The 20,802-nt window shown below is 52.5% G+C and overlaps 1 pseudogene; it reads right to left on the bottom strand.

Moving 5' to 3' along the window:
• Nucleotides 1-3,521: 3,521 nt before the first annotated feature.
• LOC119356635 lies at nucleotides 3,522-14,940 on the bottom strand (annotated as a pseudogene).
• Nucleotides 14,941-20,802: the final 5,862 nt, after the last annotated feature.

Here is a 20,802-nt window from a genome sequence, read left to right as displayed (position 1 = left end):
TATCATGCCTCACTCCATTTAAAATTGGGAGACAAAATATGTGGTGCATGTACAACTAGTTCTGAAAAAATCCTTATTTATTTCTTGGCCCTACTATGGTAAATTTGAATATCTTCATCCCCTAGAAATTTGGCCCCAGAAATGACTCTCCCTAGCTAGGCGAGCACTTTATTGTCCTCCCTTAGATGCATCCATATGTGATGGGATCTGCACTACAGGAAAAATGATGTCTAGAGACGTTCATTTTCATAGCTAGAGACGCGTTATTTCATCTCTAGGTAAAAATAGAGACGATTTAGTAAAGCGTCCTTGGAGCGTCTCCTTATGGACCGTCTCAAAACAGATAGACACGCTTGGTTAGCGTGTCTACATGATATGAGATACTATATTGCGACGTTCAAAATCGTCTCTACAAAAATAGACATTCTATAACACGCCCGTATCGCGTCTCTACTCATGTGGGCCTATTGCTTATAAACGCTATGTTGAGATGCCATATTCGTCTCTAAATATGATTAAGTTTTTTGTGTCTATGGAATATTTTACTTTAATCATTTTTTGATAATTAATTTTACTTTGTATTCCCCATTTCAAATTCAGTTACCTTAATATGACAGGGATGCATGTGCAAATTGATCAAATATCACTATAAAAAGGCATCAACCCACATCACCAATTGCATTCACAAGCAATCCATTCTCACAATTAGCATCCTTTGTAACAAATCTATGAACAAATACATACGTTTGTGTATGGAGTTCACAACTGAATCAAATTAGACATTCGTATGAAACATGTAAATAATTAAGAGAATATAGTACAAACTAGAACTAAGCTTTCCATACATTATACATAATATGTGTTCATTTAAAGACTAATTCTTGCATAGTTGCTGCTTGCTCCTGCAATGTGTTCCGATTCTAAATTCTCAGCTACCCTGAAAGAAAAAATCTAACAGGGAGAAGTTTAGAACATAAGCTTTTGGATTAGAGCAAGATAAAGTGTTCTTTGATAAAACTATGAGAGATGTACAAATGTCTTGAGGTTGTCTTGGAGCAGCAATGTCTTAGTTGTGTTGGAGTGGTCAGCTTTGGCTTTTTGACCTAAAAACCCAAGATACTTCACCAAACATAATGCCTACAAATGTATTTTCTTGATGAGCTTAGTAACACGGGAAGTTATACACTTGATTGAATACCACCTTGCTTGGTCGCATTGCTATTTCAAGCATGAGCATTTTCCGATTCTTGACCACCATCTGCTTTCTACATTTGAGGTTCAGCTCAACTGTAAGTAAACTTATACTCCCTCCATCCCAATATAAGTGTCTCGACTTTGTACTAAATTCAATAGTTCCACAACACCATAAATTTCACCAGTCTCAAATACTTGATGATCGCAAGGTGCACAATATGAATATTTCACACCCTAAGCTATATACCATGATATAAAATATGCATTGAAAATACATTAGTATGCAGTACTAGAACATCAAGAAAAATTCTATATGGGTCAATCAGATATAAGAGAACATTCAATTTGCTCTCTGATAAAAGGCATTTAGCTATCACCCGACCTCGCTAGTGAAAGCAATCATATAAGTCATTAGCAATTTCATTTCTATATTGCTAGTAAATGTACTCAACCATGCATGTTGCCGCACGGGGAAGGGGACTGCACGGCGCGCGAGGTGGGCATGATGCCGGTATAGATTGAATCTGGAGGTTGGGAGAAGGCGGCGTACATGAGGAAAATATTTGGGATTAGATGGAGCGGGAAAATCGAGAGACGCGGAAAGTCTTAGGCGGTAAAGAAAATCTAATTTGCCGCGCCAAATTTCATTAAGCAAAAATAGTTTAGGAGCCCCAAATTTGATAAAGCGAAAAACAAATCCTAGGAAAATGTAGATTTCACTAATTAACCATATATGTATATACACATCCAGTGTAATATTCACATTATTTAATAAAAAATTATAAAGCTCATGCAGTGATAGATCAAACAGGCGGAGTGGGACTCAGAATAATCAGGGTGACATCCTCAAGCAGTGAGTGTGACGCGGGGCAACCTGATCATGGAAATGGTCATGGAAACCTTATCTTTTCGCAACAGTGGCGCCATCCTCGACATGCCACTGTAAACTTCTAACCCTTGCATATCTATGAGCCAGAATGGAGGCACTGAGCCGGCCCCCACCTCTCTAACACCGGGAATGCAAGCGGTACCATCATGAGCTTATCACCTCACATAATTACTCAACCACGTGTTTGAATTTTAGCATGGTTGATTTTAATAGCTATCCAAGGTATAAAAAAATATGGTTAAAAAAATAGATCAGCATACTAAAACGTCTCAAAAATTGTGTATACATTAATTAAAAATGCATATTTATATTTTAAATGTCTAGTTATAGAAAAAACATTTGTGGCGCTCTGTAACGTCTCTAGCCTCCTGGTGCTCACGAGCTTAGAGACAAATACAAAGAGCGTCTCAGGGAAAGCGACCATACGCGGCTATTTTGTTGTAGTGCTGGCAGCATGCATGGGTATTTATTTTGGACCCATGTGACATGGGGAATGTTATTTAAATGGAGGATAGTTTTGCCATTTTAAAGAAAGGTCTGTATGTCATATTTAACCTGATGTTCACTATGTTTGTGGTCTATTTTTTTATTACAACTTTTTTTTGTTCTTTGTTGTTGCGTTATTTGTGAGAGTTTAAATATGACATCCTAAGAAAATATCTAGATATAAATTAGACAAACTGTTTAAAGAAATTACATAGTTGATCGAAGTATATGGTCCATGTAAGTCCATGCATATGCATAAGTGTAATTTTTGTCCGACAAATTTTTGTCGGACAAAGTTAAAAGTTTGAACTAAACAAGGAGAACCAAGGTACACATAGCCAATCTCCAACTGTAGGTCTGTATAATGATAGGCTGGACTTTCTAGGATGTTTATCTTCTTATTTACTGCGTACGCAAGGACAAGAACATTCAGCTGCATATAATAAGCATATAGAATTAAAAAAAAGTATATAAGCAATTGGTTTCACCATGTGCCTCAAACGCACTATATTTTTTTTTAATATTCCCTCTGTTTCTTTTTAGTCTGCATATAAGGTTTGATCAAAGTCAAGCTTTGTAAAATTTGACTAACTTCATATTAAAATATATAAACATTGACAATATGAAATCAACATTATCAAATGCACCACGAAATGCATTTTCATACTATATAGTTTTAATATTATGGATGTTAATATTTTTATATATAAATTTGGTCAAATTTTATGTAGTTTGACTTTGACCAAATCTTATATGCGGAATAAAAAGAAACGGAGGGAGTACTACAAAAAACTGATAAGTATTAAAACTGTTGCATACTATTGTTCGAAAAAAAAGGCATATCACTAATATGAATTAACTCCTCAGGATATAAGCTAACCAGCTACAAAATATATCTAAATCGTAGTAGTAACCAAACATGTTTAACTAATTTTCATATAGCAGCGGCAATTTAATGTTTTTTGCGACGTTTCCCTGTGCCGCTCTTGCTGTCTGGCTGCTGCCCTCTGCCATGCATCCTCTTCGGCTGTGGCGCCGGCGCCGCTGCGGTCTGCCGCTGCTCGCGTGACTTGTCCACCATCTTTTCCATTGCCGGCGTCGCGTAAGCCGCCCGCTGCACGCGGCCGCCACGGCAACAGCCACGGCCACGACTGCCAGGCGCCTTCCCCACCATGGCGGCGCGCTGCTTCCGGTGCGAGCTCATGCCCGACAGGATGCGCGCGTGCCCAAACTTCTGGTACTGCTGCCTGTCTTCCACGAGACCGATATAGTCGTGCATTTCGTCCTCCAGCTCCTCGCAGTCAAGGTCTTTGTGAGCGCGCGCCCAGCACTTCATAGCCGCCACTCGTCTCCGCAGTATCCGTCCGCCCTCCGCATGTTCTCCGCGATCGGCCGCCTCGCGTGCCGCCGCCATGTCTTCGGTTGCGGCCACCCGGAGGCGCTCGCGCTCCACCTCCATGGACGGCTCCATCTCGGTCACCTCGACGGGCCTCTGGACCACCGCGTCGTTGTCGGCGTTCTGTGAACGGGACTCCTCAGACTTGCCTGTCTGCGGCCTGCGGTGTGGCTCAAATGGGGCCCAACACGGCCCATCTTCATCAACACAAGGCTCAAGACCCTCGCGAGGGGCCAAGCCTCGCGAGACGGACGACACGGAGCATCCTCAGGCGCATCCTCAGGCGCAGCCTCATCAGGCTGGCTCGCGAGGAGGCGGAGAGTTTAAGGCGGGGTACCTCGCGAGCTGCCCATGACGTAAGCCATGACGACTCAGGATGCCAGGCGGGTGCCAGCGCGCGCAGCGTCCTTCTTTCCTCTTTGGTGCAAAGGGGGCAAGCGCAGCCGCGGAGTACCGAGGCATCAGGCAAAGGTTGTCATTTCGGTGCAACGAGACCAAGACCAGGAGGACTACGAGACGGAGGTCACCATGGAGCCCAACACGGCGTCATCACCAGAGCCTTTGGCAGGCGGAGACTGCTTTTGTCAGGATAAGTGTACTCGCTGTTCCCCTTCAAATTAGCCCGCCGTTGTTGGCTCCCTTCCCGCTCAATATTTGGGAAGAGGATCAGGGCCTCTATAAATAGGACTAGCCACCCACATAGCAAGGGGTTCGGTTGGATGGTTCGGTGAGAGAGGATCATCTCATCGGAGAGAGAGAGAAAGAAAGGTGACTGAACTCCTCCTAGCAGTTCATCACCTCAGCCAAGAACAGACCCTCGCGAGGATGTTCTTTCTTGTATTGTTCATCATCTCCAGCCTCAAGAGGCAATTCACAAACCACACACTGGAGTAGGGTATTACACCACAACGGTGGCCCGAACCAGTATAAATCTTGTGTCCCTTGTGCAATTCTTTTAGTAGTTTAGATCCTTGCGAGACGGAGAGGTAGAGGGCGTGATCTCCGCGCGCACCCCAGTGTTCGAACCTTAAGGGTCTGCCGGAACCCACGAATCCGACATTTGGCGCGCCAGGTAGGGGTGCGCCGGAATTCGTCTTCCACCACTCCGCTCTCCTCCGACCGTCGCATCCATGTCTGACGCTCGTCGGGCCCGCGCCGAGCGACGGGCCACCATCGCTTCCCGCGTCGCCCAGACGGCCCCCGTCGGTGGGCGTCCTCGTCGTTCCCCGTCGCCCGCCGTCAACGCCGCCACCGGCCCGGCGGGGGGCGACCAGCAGGCATCATCTCAGCACCCGTCTGTGCGGCAAGACGGCTGCACCGCTACTGATGAGGACATGACTACCTTGGATATGACCAAAAATATTGCATATATGCATATTTGTATCGAAAGATCGGGACACCCCGCCTCTATCAGCTACTCCATCGCTCGCACCAGCTGGATCTTCGTCCCGCGCGCTCCGCGCACCCTTCGAGGATCGAGCTGCGCTCATCGCGGCAAACGAGCTCCTGCGCTACCGCCCCGTCGACGACGTCTACGAGGAGTGGCTCGACCGCGTCGCCGAGCTCGTCCGCGCCGCAGGGGGCTCTCCTGCGCCATCTGCCCCGCTGTGCCGCACTCCGCCCCGCGCGGGCAATGAAGCTCCGGGGGCGTACCAGCCGCCTCCTCTCCAAGAAGACGCCATGGCTCCAAGGCGCGTGGCCCCTGGGCGGAACCCGCTCCGCCAGGTGCCAGCGCAGCCAGAACGGAGCTGCCAAGAAGTCCCTCGCCCGCAAGGAGCTGCCCGGGCGCTCCCTGCTCCAGCTTTGGCATGCCAAGACCCCGCTCTGCTCCTAGCTGCAGCGCGTGGGGACCCTCAAGACCGAGCTCTTCACCAGCCGAAGCCTTTCGTGGCCACCGCGGGCTGCCGCGCCTACACCACCGAACTGCGCAGCGTCGCGTGGCCCGGCAAGTTCAAGCCAGACCTGCCTCCTTGCTACAACGGCACAACTGATACCGCAGAGTTCCTCCAGCTCTATGAGCTGGGCATCGAGGCTGCCAGCGGGGATGAGAAGGCCATGGCGAACTGGTTCCCCATGGCGCTCAAGGAAAGAGCTCGCACCTGGCTCCTGAATCTGGCTCCAGACACGATCTCCTCCTGGGACCAGATGCGCACCCGCTTCATCGTCAACTTCCAAGGTACTCGCGACCGGCCACCCGCCGTGAGCGACATGCGCCGCATCAAGCAACAACCCGGAGAGACCCTGCAAAAGTACATCCAGCGCTTCAATAGCGCGCGCCTCAAGATCCCCAAGGTGTCCGAGGAGGCCATCATCTCGGCCTTCTCCGATGGCGTGCGCGACGTCAAGATGAAGGAGGAGCTGGCGATGCATGAAGACCTCTGCACCTCCCTGGAGCTGTTCAACTTGACGAACAAGTGCGCCAGGGCTGAGGAGGGACGTCTCTCCCTCCTCGAGCTGCCTGCCGCGGACCCAGAAGAGAAGAAGCCCAAGGCCAAGGACACGAAGCGCAAGGGGGCTGCCGTACTCGCAGCCGAACCAGACACCAAGCGGGGCAAGGATCTGCCCGACTCCTCCAGGGGCAGCCGGTACTGCGTGTACCACGATCTTCACACCCACAACACCAACGAATGTCAAGAACTCCGCGTCGTGTGAGAAGGAAGGATCGGCCGTCGCCCTGACCGTGCTGACCGGGGCTACGGCCGAGGAGGAGGAAGAAACCCAGGACGCTGGGAAGATCGCGGCCCACGCCAGGGGTGGCGCGACCAACCTCGCAAGGACCGCTGGCGGGACCTGCCTCGCGAGGGGGACTGGAGGGATCAGCCTCGTGAGAATTGCCCTCACGGCAACGCGGGCCTACCTCCGCTGCCGCCTCCGCCAAGAAGGAACGAAGACTGCCACCAAGACGAGGGGGCTGGGGGCTTCCAAGAGCCGCGCACAATCGCCTGCATCCTGGGCGGAGCTCAAGCCCCAGCCTCTCAACGTATCTTCAAGCAGTTTGCCCGCGAAGTGAATGCAGTTCTCCCCAAGCTCGAAGCAACGCGCCCCCTCAGGTGGTCGGCGTGCGCCATCACGTTCAGCTCAGCAGACCAGCTCAAGTGCTCGGCCACGGCCGGAGTCCTCCCGATGCTTTGCTCCCCAGTCATCAGCAACGTGCTGGTCACCAAGACCCTCATCGATGGAGGGGCAGGGCTCAATGTCCTGTCCGTGGAAACATTCAACAACCTCCAAGTGCCCTATGACCAGCTTCAGCCAACCAAGCCTTTCTCTGGAGTCATCGACGGTTCCACAGTCCCGATCGGGCAGGTCCGCCTTCCTGTCACCTTCGGGGCCCGCAGCAACTACCGCACCGAGCTCATCGACTTCGACGTCGCCCACATCCGCCTGTCGTACAACGCCATCCTCGGGTATCCAGCGCTGGCCAAGTTCATGGCCGTGACTCACCACGGCTACAACGTCCTCGAGATGCCAGGAAGTTGCGGCGTCATCACGGTGCCCTGTGAGGAGAAGGATGCAGTGTGTTCCCTGGAGCGAGCCTTTCAGGCCGCGTCGCTAGAAGACCCAGATCGCGGAAGCAGGAGGCTTCCTGAGACCACTCCCAAGAAGAAGAAGACGTCATCAGGCTCAGCCCCTCGGGAGGCAGGCCCTTCTGGGCCCGTGTCTGCTCGGGAGGACCCTCCTTCCATCGCATAGGAAAGCGCGCCCGGCGCCCTCCTCGGGCAGGGCTCGGGGGCTCTCACCTGAAGGGCCATCGACCTAGCCAGGGTCACGAGGGAGGCGCTTGGGCACCATGTGAAGGCGTGCTTCGAAGCACGTTTCCCTCGAGAGGGAGCCAGGCAAGGAAGGTCAGACCAGCGGGAGTTCGTCAACAAGGCCATTCAAGAACTACAGGAGTCGAGGATCATGAGAGGTTGCCGTCGTCCACCAGCTATGGCCCCACATCCAGGCGAGATGGTGGGCTGCGCATCTGCGTCAACGTACCAGGGCTCAATCAGATCGCCACAACGGAGCGTCTCTGTCCCTTGCAAGTGGGGCGCTGCGGAGGTCCACCCCGCAGCTATGTTCGCATGCCTTACGGCCTGCCGAGCGTGGCTGCGGCGTGCCAGCGCCTCATGAGAGGCATCATGGAGGCTCAGGAAGACAGGCGTTCCGCGGCCATGGCGGAGATGAAGACAGCTCGCGAGGAGCCACCAGCGCCTCCGGAGCGTCCCGAGGCCCCGGGGCCTGGGGGCTCGTGAGGATCGGCTTCCGCAACCCACCGAGTCTGCTGCACCAACGCCACTTCACCGACGACACCCTCAGGTGAAATCTTTCAAGCCTCATTCCCAGCTGGGAGCGCCCTCCCAGGGTCGCATCACTCCCAGGCCGCGTGGGTCCGTCCCTGCGGCATGTATCTGCTTTTATTTCCCAGTTGTTAATTTGCCTTGTTGGGGGCGCCCCTCGGGCTGCATCATCCCCAAGCCGCTCGGGCCAGGCCCAGCGGCATGTATCTCCCTCGCGTTTATTTCCAACTATGCATTCGCCTATCACGCTTGATTGCTTGATGCCCGTCCGCGGCATCCCTTCTTCTCCATGTTGACTACTTGCACGTTAAAGGGGGGGTGCCTGAGCATCGCGACTCAGGGCTCTTACTGGCTCTCCAGCCCTCATCCTCTGGCCTTGTCCACGGCATCGCGACCTGGCATACCAGCGATGGCTGAGACAAGCTCGAGGGCCGGGACCCGAGGACGTAGAGTACCGGCATCTAACCAAATTTTGCAGGGACACATCTCAAGATATGGCCCAGTGCCGGGCGCAACCCGCCCAGAGGTAGGGCCTCGTGAGTCCCGCGCTGGCTCACGGGTGCCCAGATATACCTCACCTAGCCCTACCATGCCGGCCACGTGTCAGGGCGGGGATGTACATGCCCCGGGGGCTCCTCCCGGAGGGGAGCCCCCTCCCATGTACCAATGGAAGCACCATGCTCCGCGCTGGCTGACGACACTGCCGAGGAGCGGCTATGCCTGTACACATACGGAAGCGCTATGCTCTGCGCTGGTGATAAACAACTGAGGGTGGCCTCCGGGCCGCGTTAACCTCAGGGAGCCCAGAGCTCAGTGGCTGGCCTCATCGCAATGCCTCCCCTCGGGAGTGCCGCGCGAGGAGGCTAGGCACGGGGGCTACGACTGGGTCACGCCCAGACGTACGCCGCCCAGCCAGGCCTCTCGGGCCTAGTTCGTCGCGCGTCTCTCCCCGAGCGGAGCCAAGGTATGAAGGCCGTTTGCGCGTCAAGGGGGACCCCTGAGCATCGCGACTCAGGGGCCTAACTGGTCCCGTAGCCCCTCACTCCTTAGTTCCGAAAGGCTATGCTGGTTGAGGTACGCGCGGGGCCGGGCTCTGCAGACGTAGAACGGTAGCCCCGCTTGCAGTTCACCTCATCGCCCGCTGTTTGCGCGTCAAGGGGGACTCCTGAGCATTGCGACTCAGGAGCCTAACTGGCTCCGTAGCCCCTCACTCCTTAGTTCCGAAAGGCTATGCTGGGTGAGGTACGCGCGGAGTCGGGCTCTGCAGACGTAGAATGGAAGATACACCTACATCACGCTTCCCTACTTGTTGTTCGCGCGTCAAGGGGGACTCCTGAGCATCGCGACCCAAGAACCTAACTTGTCACGTAGCCCCTCACTCCTTTGGTTCCGTCCTGGTTTCCGGTCGGGGCTAATGCTGAGTGAGGCACGCGCGGGGCCGGGCTCTGCCGGCGTAGAACACAAGCAAGTAGGGAAGAAAAGCATAAAATCCAAGGAGTTTAAAAGCAAATATTACAACACATACTGCCGTCCTAGTACCAAACGCAAGTTTAAATGCCTCCCCGAGGCGTGATGCATGTGCAGGAACTGAAAGAAGAGCAGGGATGGAACGGAGTCACTTGTAGGCGGTGGCTTCGCCTCGTGGAACGGCAGGGTCGGCAGCGCCTTGCTTTGGCTTGGTGCTGAAGGCCTGGAACCTCCCCAACAGCGCCTCCGCGCGCCCCTTCACGGCTTCGACAGCGGCGCAGCACCCTCGCCGCTCACCGGTTCCAGCAGGCCGTTGAGGTCGGCATTGGGATCGCGAAGGTAGATGTGGGCGAAGACCCGCGTCAGCGCAGCAGAAGACAGGACGCGCGCCTCGGCCTCGGCCGCGGGGCCGATGCCAAGGGCGACATCCCCAAGAGCCTTAACCAGGAAGGGAAGCAGCTTGGCGGGGCCGTCCCCGTCACCGGCTAGCGGGCTGTCCAGGCCGCTCTCGTAAAGCATCTTCAGCGAAGTGCGGGCATCTTTCTCCATGTCCGCAAAGGCCACGCGATCCTCGGCGAGGACCCTGGCCTTGGCATCCAGCTCGACCTTCGTCACCTCCAGCTCCTTCTTCAACGCGCCTAGGTGGTCGCGGCGCTTCTTGAGCTTGGCCTCCCAGTCCTCGAGCGTCGCCTTCGCCCAATTCTCCTGCTCCTGGCGAAGACGAACCTCCTCCGCGAGCTGGCCCCGCAGGCCTTGCAGCTCGCCCTCCAGCGCCTTGCAACGACCGCGGACTTCAACCACCTCTCCCAGGGCTGCGTCTCGGGCAGCCTTTGCCTCGAGGACGGCCCGCCTCTCCTCGTCACAGGCCGTCAAGGCCTGAACCAACGCCGCCCGGATCGAAGCATCAGAGCGAATCCGCCCCGAAGCCAGTTCCAGGCGCCCGACCACCAGGCGAGGGTCGGCGCCGAGAAGATCCTGCCGCAGCCGGTCCAGTTCAGCAATGGCATGCTCCAGGATGGAAGAAGAAGGCGGAGAAACATCGGTGCGCTCCAAGACAACAGGAGGAGTTGGGGAAGCAGCGGTCAGTGGAACGGGAGGAGAAGGTAGCGGCGGCGAGGCCGCCGTGTCCCGAGGCGGAGTCCGCTGCGCCTCCACAGCCGTAGCAGCGGCGCCAGACGAGGGCACCTCAGGAGTCACTTGGGCCATGGGGCTGAGCTCGCCCCCGCCAGCATGGCGAGGCCTCCCGAGGGCGACCGGGCAGGAGAAGCCCGCGCGCCGCGGTCACCCCCCTCCACAGGCGGAGGCGCCGCCGCGGATGGCGCCTCTGGAGCCCCCTTCGACTTCTTCGCCATGGGCGCCAGCCTATTCAAGAGAAGCAATCATCAAGCCTCGTCGGCGCAACGAGAAACAAAAGAACAAGGATCAAGCGCTTACGGGTCATCGCCGGTGAGCTCGGGCAGCCTCCGGCCCAACTTGAAGCCTAACAGCCGGCTGGAAGGGTCGGCCTTGGAAGCAGAAGGCGCGTCTGCAGACTGCCTCGGGGTGGGGGCAGACCCGCGGGAGATCAGCCCGGTCCTGTCCTTCTTCGGGATCGAGGGCGAGCTCCCGCCACCCAGCGCGTCATCGTCATCATCATCATCATCATCGCTCGGCGAAAGACGGAGGGTACCGGGCGAGCGCCGAGGGAGGGGAGCCCTCGACTCTCCATCGGTCGCCCCAGATTTGGGCCCCTCTCCCCGCTCCTCTTCGTCCTCCTCCTCGCTGGAGTCGCCGGAGGGCACGTCCACCGGTCCTTCTGAGGCCGCCACGGGCACGAGCCCGTCCCCGTTAAAAATGGGCATGGACTCCACCACCCGCTTCCAGTCGTCGCGAAGGAACAAGGGCTTGGGAGCGCCCTTCAACCTTGCCACCTCGCCCCCAACCAGAGATTGAAGAACCGCGGTCACATCCTCTTCGTCCGCAGCCTCATGGCTCGGATGAGGCCTCCACATTGGAGGAGAGTACCGCCGGAGTGGAGCGAGCTGGTACTCCAGGAACTCCTTCAGCAGCGACGCACCGGTCAACTTCGCTGCCGTCATGCAGGCCGGCCTTAAGTCCGCGTCCATCTTCTCCAACACCAGCTTCGTGCGGGGATCAGTGAGCTCCGCCCGGCACCAGTCGCTGGAGCTCACGGGCTGCTCCGCGGGCAAGATCAGCCGAGGGTGGATGCACCCGGCATCTACCAAGACCCACTTGCTCCTGAAACCCTCAGTCCTCTTCCCGGGACTCGAGATGGCAATGGTGCCACCATACGCGACGAAGCTCACGCACGCAGAAGGAAGGCCGCTAGAGATCCGGAGGGAGAAGTAGTGGCGCAGCAAGGCCACCGAAGGCTGCACCCCCACGTGGGCCTCGCAGTAGTAAGTAAAGATCGCCAGAAGAAGAACGGAGTTGGGGTGGAGATGCAGAGCCTGCAAGTTGTAGTGGCCGAGGACAGAGAAGAAAAACTCGGAGAAGGAAGGCATCAGGCCCGCAACAATGGAGCTTGCGAAGAGAGGATAAAAGGTGCTCCCTCGGCCCTCAGGGGTGGCGGTGCCGGCCTTGAACACCTTCGTCCCGTCAATGCCCTGCGCCGCCGCCATCCGGCGTAGCCGGGCAAGGCTAGCCTTGGACACATTCGGCAGGTCCAGAGCAGGAGAACACCAAGCTTCGGCCGGAGGCTGGCGAGGCGCCATGGCTTCCTAGGTTGCGCAGCCGGAATAGATCTGGAAGTTTGGAGGAAGAAGGAGAAGGCGCAAGAAAGGGGATCTAAGCAGCAACCAGAGAAAGCAAACGGCAAGGTCTGGGCAGATGCCGCTCTTTTATCAACCTGCACAGTTGCTGAAGCACTTGCGTCCAGTCAACCGCCACGCGGCGCCCAAGGCCGCAGGCTGTTAGGGCCCGTGGCGCTTCGCCCTTGCCCTTTCGCCTCTCGGCACGACCAAGTCCATGCGCGCCTTGGGCCCGGGAGCTACTGTCGGCGTTCTGGGAACGGGGGTCCCCAGACTTGCCTGCCTGCGGCCTGCGGCGTGGCTCAAATGGGGGCCCAACACGACCCATCTTCATCAACACAAGGCTCAAGACCCTCGCGAGGCGGACGACACGGCGCATCCTCAGGCGCATCCTCAGGCGCAGCCTCATCAGGCTGGCTCGCGAGGAGGCGGAGAGTTCAAGGCGGGGTACCTCGCGAGCTGCCCATGACGTAAGCCATGACGACTCAGGATGCCAGGCGGGTGCCAGCGCGCGCAGCGTCCTTCTTTCCTCTTTGGTGCAAAGGGGGCAAGCGCAGCCGCGGAGTACCGATGCATCAGGCAAAGGTTGTCATTTCGGTGCAACGAGACCAAGACCAGGAGGACTACGAGACGGAGGTCACCATGGAGCCCAGCACGGCGTCATCACCAGAGCCTTTGGCAGGCGGAGACTGCTTTTGTCAGGATAAGTGTACTCGCTGTTCCCCTTCAAATTAGCCCGTCGTTGTTGGCTCCCTTCCCGCTCAATATTTGGGAAGAGGATCAGGGCCTCTATAAATAGGACTAGCCACCCACATAGCAAGTGGTTCGGTTGGATGGTTCGGTGAGAGAGGATCATCTCATCGGAGAGAGAGAGAAAGAAAGGTGACTGAACTCCTCCTAGCAGTTCATCACCTCAGCCAAGAACAGACCCTCGCGAGGCTGTTCTTTCTTGTATTGTTCATCATCTCCAGCCCCAAGAGGCAATTCACAAACCACACACTGGAGTAGGGTATTACACCACAACGGTGGCCCGAACCAGTATAAATCTTGTGTCCCTTGTGCAATTCTTTTAGTAGTTTAGATCCTTGCGAGACGGAGAGGTAGAGGGCATGATCTCCGTGCGCACCCCAGTGTTCGAACCTTAAGGGTCTGCCGGAACCCACGAATCCGACAGTCGTCTCCGTCGACGGTGGCTGCCTGCCCTGTCGCCGCATCCTGGTATGTGCAGCTCACCTTGACCAGGCCGGTGACGTCTTCAGTGTCTTCGGCCGTCGGCACGTCCATGAGTATCAAGAAGCGCCTCTCCTCGTCGGCGTAGAGCTCGCCGACGTCCACCGAGGAAGCACGGCCATCGTCGTCCACGTGGCTGTCGTAGCGGCCGGACTTGACCTCGCGGACGCGCACGCCCGGATGCAAGCATGTGACCGCCAGACGCGCCTCCTGCACGACGACCGTGAGGAGCCCGCCGATGCACTGCGCGAACGCGTCCTGGACGATCGCCTGGTTCTGGATGAAGGAAAACGTGCCGCCGGTGGCCTCCGCGATGCTGTGCATGGCCGCCGCGTCGTGGTCCGTGCCGAAACCGAACGTGTGAACCGCCGGAGGCCGGACTCCCGCGCCGTTGTACCCCCTGAGAGAAGGTGGCACCAGGGTGATGTAGTTCGCACCGTTTCTCCCCGCCGCGGTGTACGTGTCCTGCCCATCGGAGAGAAGCATGATACTGGCGACGGCGTTCATGTGGCGTCGGCAGTCAAGCACCTCGGCGGCCACGCGTAGGCCCTCGCCGATGTTCGTGCAGCCGTCCGCGTAGAGGGACTCCACGGCCTGCTTCGCCGCGGCCTTCCCTCCGTCGGACATGCGCGCGAGGCGGATCAGGCGACTGGCGTTGTCGGAGAAGGAGACGACGGAGAGGCGATCGGCCGGGCCGAGGTTGTCGATGACGAACCCCATGGCCTTCTTGAGCAGGGCCAGCTTGCTGCCGGCCATGCTGCCGCTGACGTCGAGCACGGTCACGAGGTCGAGCGACGCGCGCGCCGCCTCGGAGGAGGGCGCCTTGGCGTGCACGAGCACGGCGAAGTTCTCGCGGGGCCGTGCCCCTGGCCAAGGCCGGGAACTCGCAGTGCGTCCTGAGGACCACCGCCGCAGCTCCTGATCCGCCGTTACTTGCCGCCGCGGCCTGTGCCGGGACGGTCGGCTCGTCGTCCTGGTACGCGCGTCGCACCTGCCGGGACGACGACGAGGACGACGATGGCGATGTGCGTGGGGCGTTGACGGCGGGGAGGACGGTCCAGGGCGCCTTGCAGAGCGGGCAGTCGTGGTTGCCGTGCGCGACGCTGGCGGAGATGCAGCGGAGGTGGAAGGCGTGGGAGCACTCGCCGTGAAGCCGGCCTGGCCGCGGACCATGCCGCCGAGGCAGATGGCGCAGGCGTCGGCGTCGGCGTCCGCCAAGCGCGCGGCGGAGGAAGGTCTGGGTCGCATCTGGTGCACGACGGACGGAGTACGTACAATGTCGTTGTGTCGGTGTTGGACGAAGGCAGCGCGCCGTACATATATATAGCGGGTCGGGTCGGTTAGGTTAGGTTACGTGGGGTGCTCGACGTACTCCGCATCCGGAAACTAAGGTTTCGTAGCCCGCGCGGAAACCAGGCGACAATATTTTCTTTCCATGCATATTTTGTTTTTTTAGAAACTTTCCATGTGAACATTGTTCGATTTCACAAACTTTTGAAAACCAAAACTCTTAAAGTACACAACATCCCAAACTTTCCATTGCCTGATTGTATTATGTTTGGGATTGTTTGTTTGTTTTTTATATAATTTGTTTAAAATGAATCCAATCTATTTATACAATTTTTATCTAAAGTACACAACATCCCAAACATAATACAAATTATATGTTGGTCTCTAGACCACCAAACAACAATTGTTGCCAACACAACGAGCCACCGACGTGGCATTGTCGCCGCTCCCACATCGGAGTTGATGATAGCCCAAAAGTTTTAGTGCGTGTGCCTCAAAGGACCAGTGTCTCGGAGCCACGATCGTCGTTATTGACTCCTTCAATCAATTCGAAAAACCTGACTACAAATCTCGTCATCGCAAATGCTCGGAGTCAAACTCTAACCGGCACGAATCAATGGAAAGAAGACTTTACATTATTCTCTTTGCGAGAGCAAAAAAGAAACACATGTGCTAATTTCCAGCCCTCTTTAGTTATGACCAAGAGTTTTGGTTTTCAAAAGTTGGTGAAATCAGACAATTTTCACATATATAAGAAAATGTTCGTGAATTTTGAAAATGTTCATGAAATTGAAAAATGCCATAAAATTCAAAAATTATTAACGCATTAAAAAACATTGATAAGTTTAAGAAATGCGCAGGAATTTCTAAAAAAAGCTTCAGGAATTTGGCAAAATATAATAAATTTAAAATATTCAATGAGGCTGGAAGAATATTTACAAACCTAAAAGATGAACATAAATAAAAAAGACGCTAACTGATTTTAAAATGTCTTATTTTTTAATAAATAAAATACATAATTAAAAAGGAAAAGACAAAAGGCAAGTAAAAAAGACAAACAAACAAAAGAAGAAACCGGCCAGAAACTTGAAAATTCTTCCCAAAACCGGTGGAAAGGTAGCTACTCAACTTGCCGAACTTACCGCACACAACGGAGCTAGTTACTATTTAGCGCTTAAGGCATCACTTAAAGGCATATCGGCACATAGCGCATACCCATGGTTACTTTTTAGATTTACATATACATCCACCATCTGGAATCATGAAACTTATAGAAGCTTCCAGCCGGATTTGTGAAGCTTCTAGAAGCTTCCAACTATTTTTTGTCCTACTTTTCTCTTTTGATATTTTTGTTCCTTATGTTACTTTTTCGTGTTATTTTTTGTCCTTTTTGTTAAATTTATTTTTATTTTTTTATCTTTTTTTGTTTCTTGCGATCTTTTTTAACATACTTTTTCCCAATTTATGATTTTTATTAATTTTGTGAAATTTTCCCATATTCTTAGTATTCTTTTGCAAATTCACAAACTTTTTCCAATAGATAAAAAAATGTATGTTTCAAATACAGGAATGCTTTTCAGTTTTGTTTTTCTTTATTCCTTTTTAGTGAAAAATAATCAAATGAATGAAATTTTTACATTTCGTAATATTTTTTCAAAAAATGAATTTCAGTTTTTTTGCTTCCACGTTTTTTTCAAATAGATGATATTTTTTCAATTTCATGGGCTTTTTCAAAATCGTGAAATGTTTCACAAATTCGCTGTTTTTCAAAATTACAAACAATATTTGAATTTTTGAACCATATGGGATATTCATGGATATTTGTAAAAATTGTGCACATTTTTAATTTGAGAAGATTTTTGGCAAATTCGTGATATATTTTTGTTCATGGATATTTTTGTCAAATTCATGAACTTTTATTTAAAATACGTACCTTTTTCGAATGTATGACGTGCGGCCTCCGCCACATAGGACTCTGACACCCTCGGCCCATGCAAAACTCTACTCAATGCGGGTATTCTCACTCTGTCCGACCTCCCGCTCTGTATCTGTTCTCCCATAATGGCATAGCCGCCATACTACCCCGGTCACTCGCCTAGGCATTGTCAAACTTGAGTCACTCCACCCCACGCGCCTGCCCTTGGAATTGGTCACCGTTCCACCATCGGCACCTGGCTATTGTTCCTCCTTACAGATGTCGTCCATGTCGGACAACAGTCGAACAACATGCCCGAGAAATGTTTGGCTAAATGCCATAGCCAAATTGTTGTCATTTTTTACTTTAAAGAAAACACAATGGATTAGGATACGTGGTGATCGTGTGACAATTCTACATGGACAATCATAGATTAGGGGGAGTGTTGTGATTGATAAGCACATATTAATTAGAGGGAATATTTGTGAAATTATTTTGTCAATATTTGAAATAGCTTCGAGAGAAACAGGAACCGTTTCGGGGTCATCGGAAGGGTTTCCGAATTTATTGGGCAATACCGGGTATTACCGATAAATAATATATAGATGAAAAATGTTTTAGGGGATGTTAAATTAATATTTAATAATAAACTGCTCTAATAATAGTTAGGAGACTTTATATTTAATTTGATATCGACGGGCCTTAAAAGAATAAGAGGTTGAAGGAGAATTGAGCCACAAGGGCCCAATAATGATGGCACCCCCTTCTCCCCATGGAAAGGGGGGAGGGAGGGCGAATTGGAGAGGGAGTCCCTCTACCCTTGGCCGGCCAAGGGAGGGAGACTTTCCCTCCTTTGTGTCGCCCCCTCCTTCTCCTCCAACCTATATATACTAGAGGCATTTGCACCTTTTCGATACACAAGTTTTGGAGCCTCCTCTAGTTTTCTAGTTCTATTTCTAGTCGATCAATCAGAACTTGACCTAGATCCTCTAATCCTCATAATTAGAAAACCATCAGTGTGGTTCTAATCTGCTCTCTCTAATTCTCTGGCGACGTTTAGCTGTGGACGGCTAAGCGCTACCGGATCATGAAGACCGTATGCTTGCAACTCGCAAAGATCGTGCTTTCGGTCTTCCCTTCAGGGACTGTTCGTGGGCGGTCTACGGTATCGTTCATCTACGGTTCGAAGGACTCCATTTACGATCTACACCGACTCATTTTCTTCCGCTGCAACTTGAAGGCGGTAGATCTGATCCAAACCGTTCATCGCATCTTCATAATGTTTATGGGTGATTGTAGAGCGAATTTTTTTCTACTACGTTTTCCAACACATGCATGCGCATAGGTCAATCGGGTCATCAAGAAAGGAGACATACCAAAATTGTGGGTTGGGCAGTTTTTTAGAATCCGGCCAATTCCAGGTGTAATGTGCAAAAGAGTGTAAAGTTTACGCCCCACAAACGACCAACCAAGCGTCTAACCAAAGGCCACCCGGTTTTTCTTCAGAGGGTATGTTTCCCGGGGGGATATGGATAGAAAACGACATTCCAAATGTAGCCTTTGAGGTAAATGTGAGCATTGGGTGTAAGTGTAAATGTCCCTTCAACTTTTATCCATTGTTTTATTTTTCTGTTATTTTTTTTGCGGGGGTAAAGAGAGTTATATTCAATGATATTGGAGTTACAGTTAAGAGGCTAGAGTCCATTAGTACACAGGGGCCCTCCATGTAGCCACACAACGGTGGCACATTTCGTGCGGCTATATCTCGCTGACTAGAATGAAGCTTTTGAGGAATAAACTTTTGAGACTCTCTCATGGCTTTGATCTCCAAAGCAAGATGACCATATGAAGAATGAACAAGTGACTCGCCTGTGAAGATAGATAGGGTTGTAGATGCTGATAGAGACCTTAGTTGTCTACATCGTTTTCTTTCTTCCCTTGGAAGAAAGAGAACCCTTTGGCTAGGGTTTCTCGTGCCTTCCAAGGTCTATACCCCATTTCCTACGGTCTTAGGGCCATGGAGGCGCGGTGAATCTTAACCATTGTTGGCAGGAGGACTCTGTTTTTTTTGTACTTTTTTCATAGTTTTGTTAGGGTTTGTGTCCTCCTCAAAGAGGCGAGGCGGTGACGGCTCTCTGAAGATGAAATAAGGTTCTCCCCGCCTAGTGCTCGCTCCGGTGGTGTTTCTAGCATCGCCGGAGGGCATGTTGAGGTTTGTGTCCAGCGGATCTCGGGGGATTTGGTCGGCGTTTGTCTTTGGTTGATCCATGTGGATCCTATCTTCGTTTGTCTATGTTGATGTGTGTACAAGTTGGATCCTTCCGATTTACGCTTCACCTCATTGGCGGCGGTTGCTATTCTGATGCATTGGTCTTACGGGGACTTAGCACGATGACATCTAGACTGTCTACTACAACAAGCGTTGCCTGATTCCAATGATGGAGGTGCGAAGACGGCAGGCGCGCTTTCGGCTCGCTTCAGTGCTCGTAGTCGGCGTTAGGTAGTCTATGGACCAAGATGTATTTTTTACTTATATGATATTCTTTGTACTTTCTTAACAGTTGATGAGTACATCAAAAAAATTTCTCGCAAAAAAGAAAAATTAGGCAAAGAGGGGCGGAGCATCTTTTTTTGTGCGCACCATCATCCCCAATTGTCAAATTTGGCAAATCAAAAGGATAACCATCCTCCCAGTAAACTGTTCCTTTTTGTCTTTTTTCTCCGTTTATGCTTCTGTGGACTCTGAACATTCCAACAGGATGCAAACATTTGTCCACACGTGTATGGAAACAAAAAAAGAGAGTAAATCAGGATGTGTCGTTCCGGTGTCCAGGCTCATCTGCACCTGATTAGAATTTTAAAAAAGAATCAAAAAATTCCAAAAAAAATTGTGAGGTAGAAAATTTGATTAGTGTGGCCCGCTTCAAAATTCAAATAATTTGGACATCTGAACAACTTTCAGCAAAAAAGACAAATCAGGCCAAAACATTGTACATGGACAATAAACTTTTTTGCAGACCCCTAATTTGTCTTTTTTGCTAAGAACTGCTCAGATGCCGAAATGGTTTGCAAATTAAAGCAGACCTCTCGCATCAAATTTTCTGCCGCACAAAAAATAATTTTTTTGAATTTTTCTAGTATTTGTTTTGATTTTTTTGGTCTGCGCAGGTGCGGGTGAGGTCCAGTGGCGAAGCCACGTTTTGGTTGTGTGGTCACTTGACTACACATGAATTTCACAGGTCAAGTACTCCCATGTATGGGTACTGAGCTGCTGAATAAACAATTTCTAAAAATGCCTAAACAGGCCAACTCGTCATCTGTGTTGGGTAACTTTTGGCTGGGAAAAGAAAAGCAAATTTGCAATGGAAGTCCTAATAACTATAGAAATACCATTAGATATTGGTCTAAATATATGAAATATTGAGGAAATACACACTTATGTGGGATACTTGAGGACATGCAATAGTACCGACTGTTTGTGCCGCGCGCTGGACCTCCGGAGGAGTTCACACCAGGCAGCAGCGACCGGAGCCGCGTGGAAAGGCACCACGCACGATCGGAGGAACGTTCCGGCCGGGTTGGAATGGCACGGAGCCACTGTTGACTGTGGTGCGGTGGACTGTGCAACAGTCCACGGCAGTAGCAACCAATCCAATCCACGCCACATTCCACTCAACACCGCGTCCACATGCCAGAAACCACGACGCAACTGCCCCACCCGTCAACGGCCCCCACTATCCATCCACCTCGACCGAACGTTATCCCCCGCCGCCCGCCCACTGACACCCCGGCCCCACGCGCCGCACGCCGCACGGCACGGGTCAGCAGCCTGGCTGCCCCGGCACGGGGTTGGACGGGACCCGACGACCCTACGCCCACCAAAACGGAACAGAAAACTACCCTCA

Source organism: Triticum dicoccoides, chromosome 1A, assembly GCF_002162155.2.
Source record: "Triticum dicoccoides isolate Atlit2015 ecotype Zavitan chromosome 1A, WEW_v2.0, whole genome shotgun sequence".
NCBI classification, from domain to species: domain Eukaryota; kingdom Viridiplantae; phylum Streptophyta; class Magnoliopsida; order Poales; family Poaceae; genus Triticum; species Triticum dicoccoides.
This window is presented reverse-complemented; position numbering and strand designations above follow the sequence as displayed.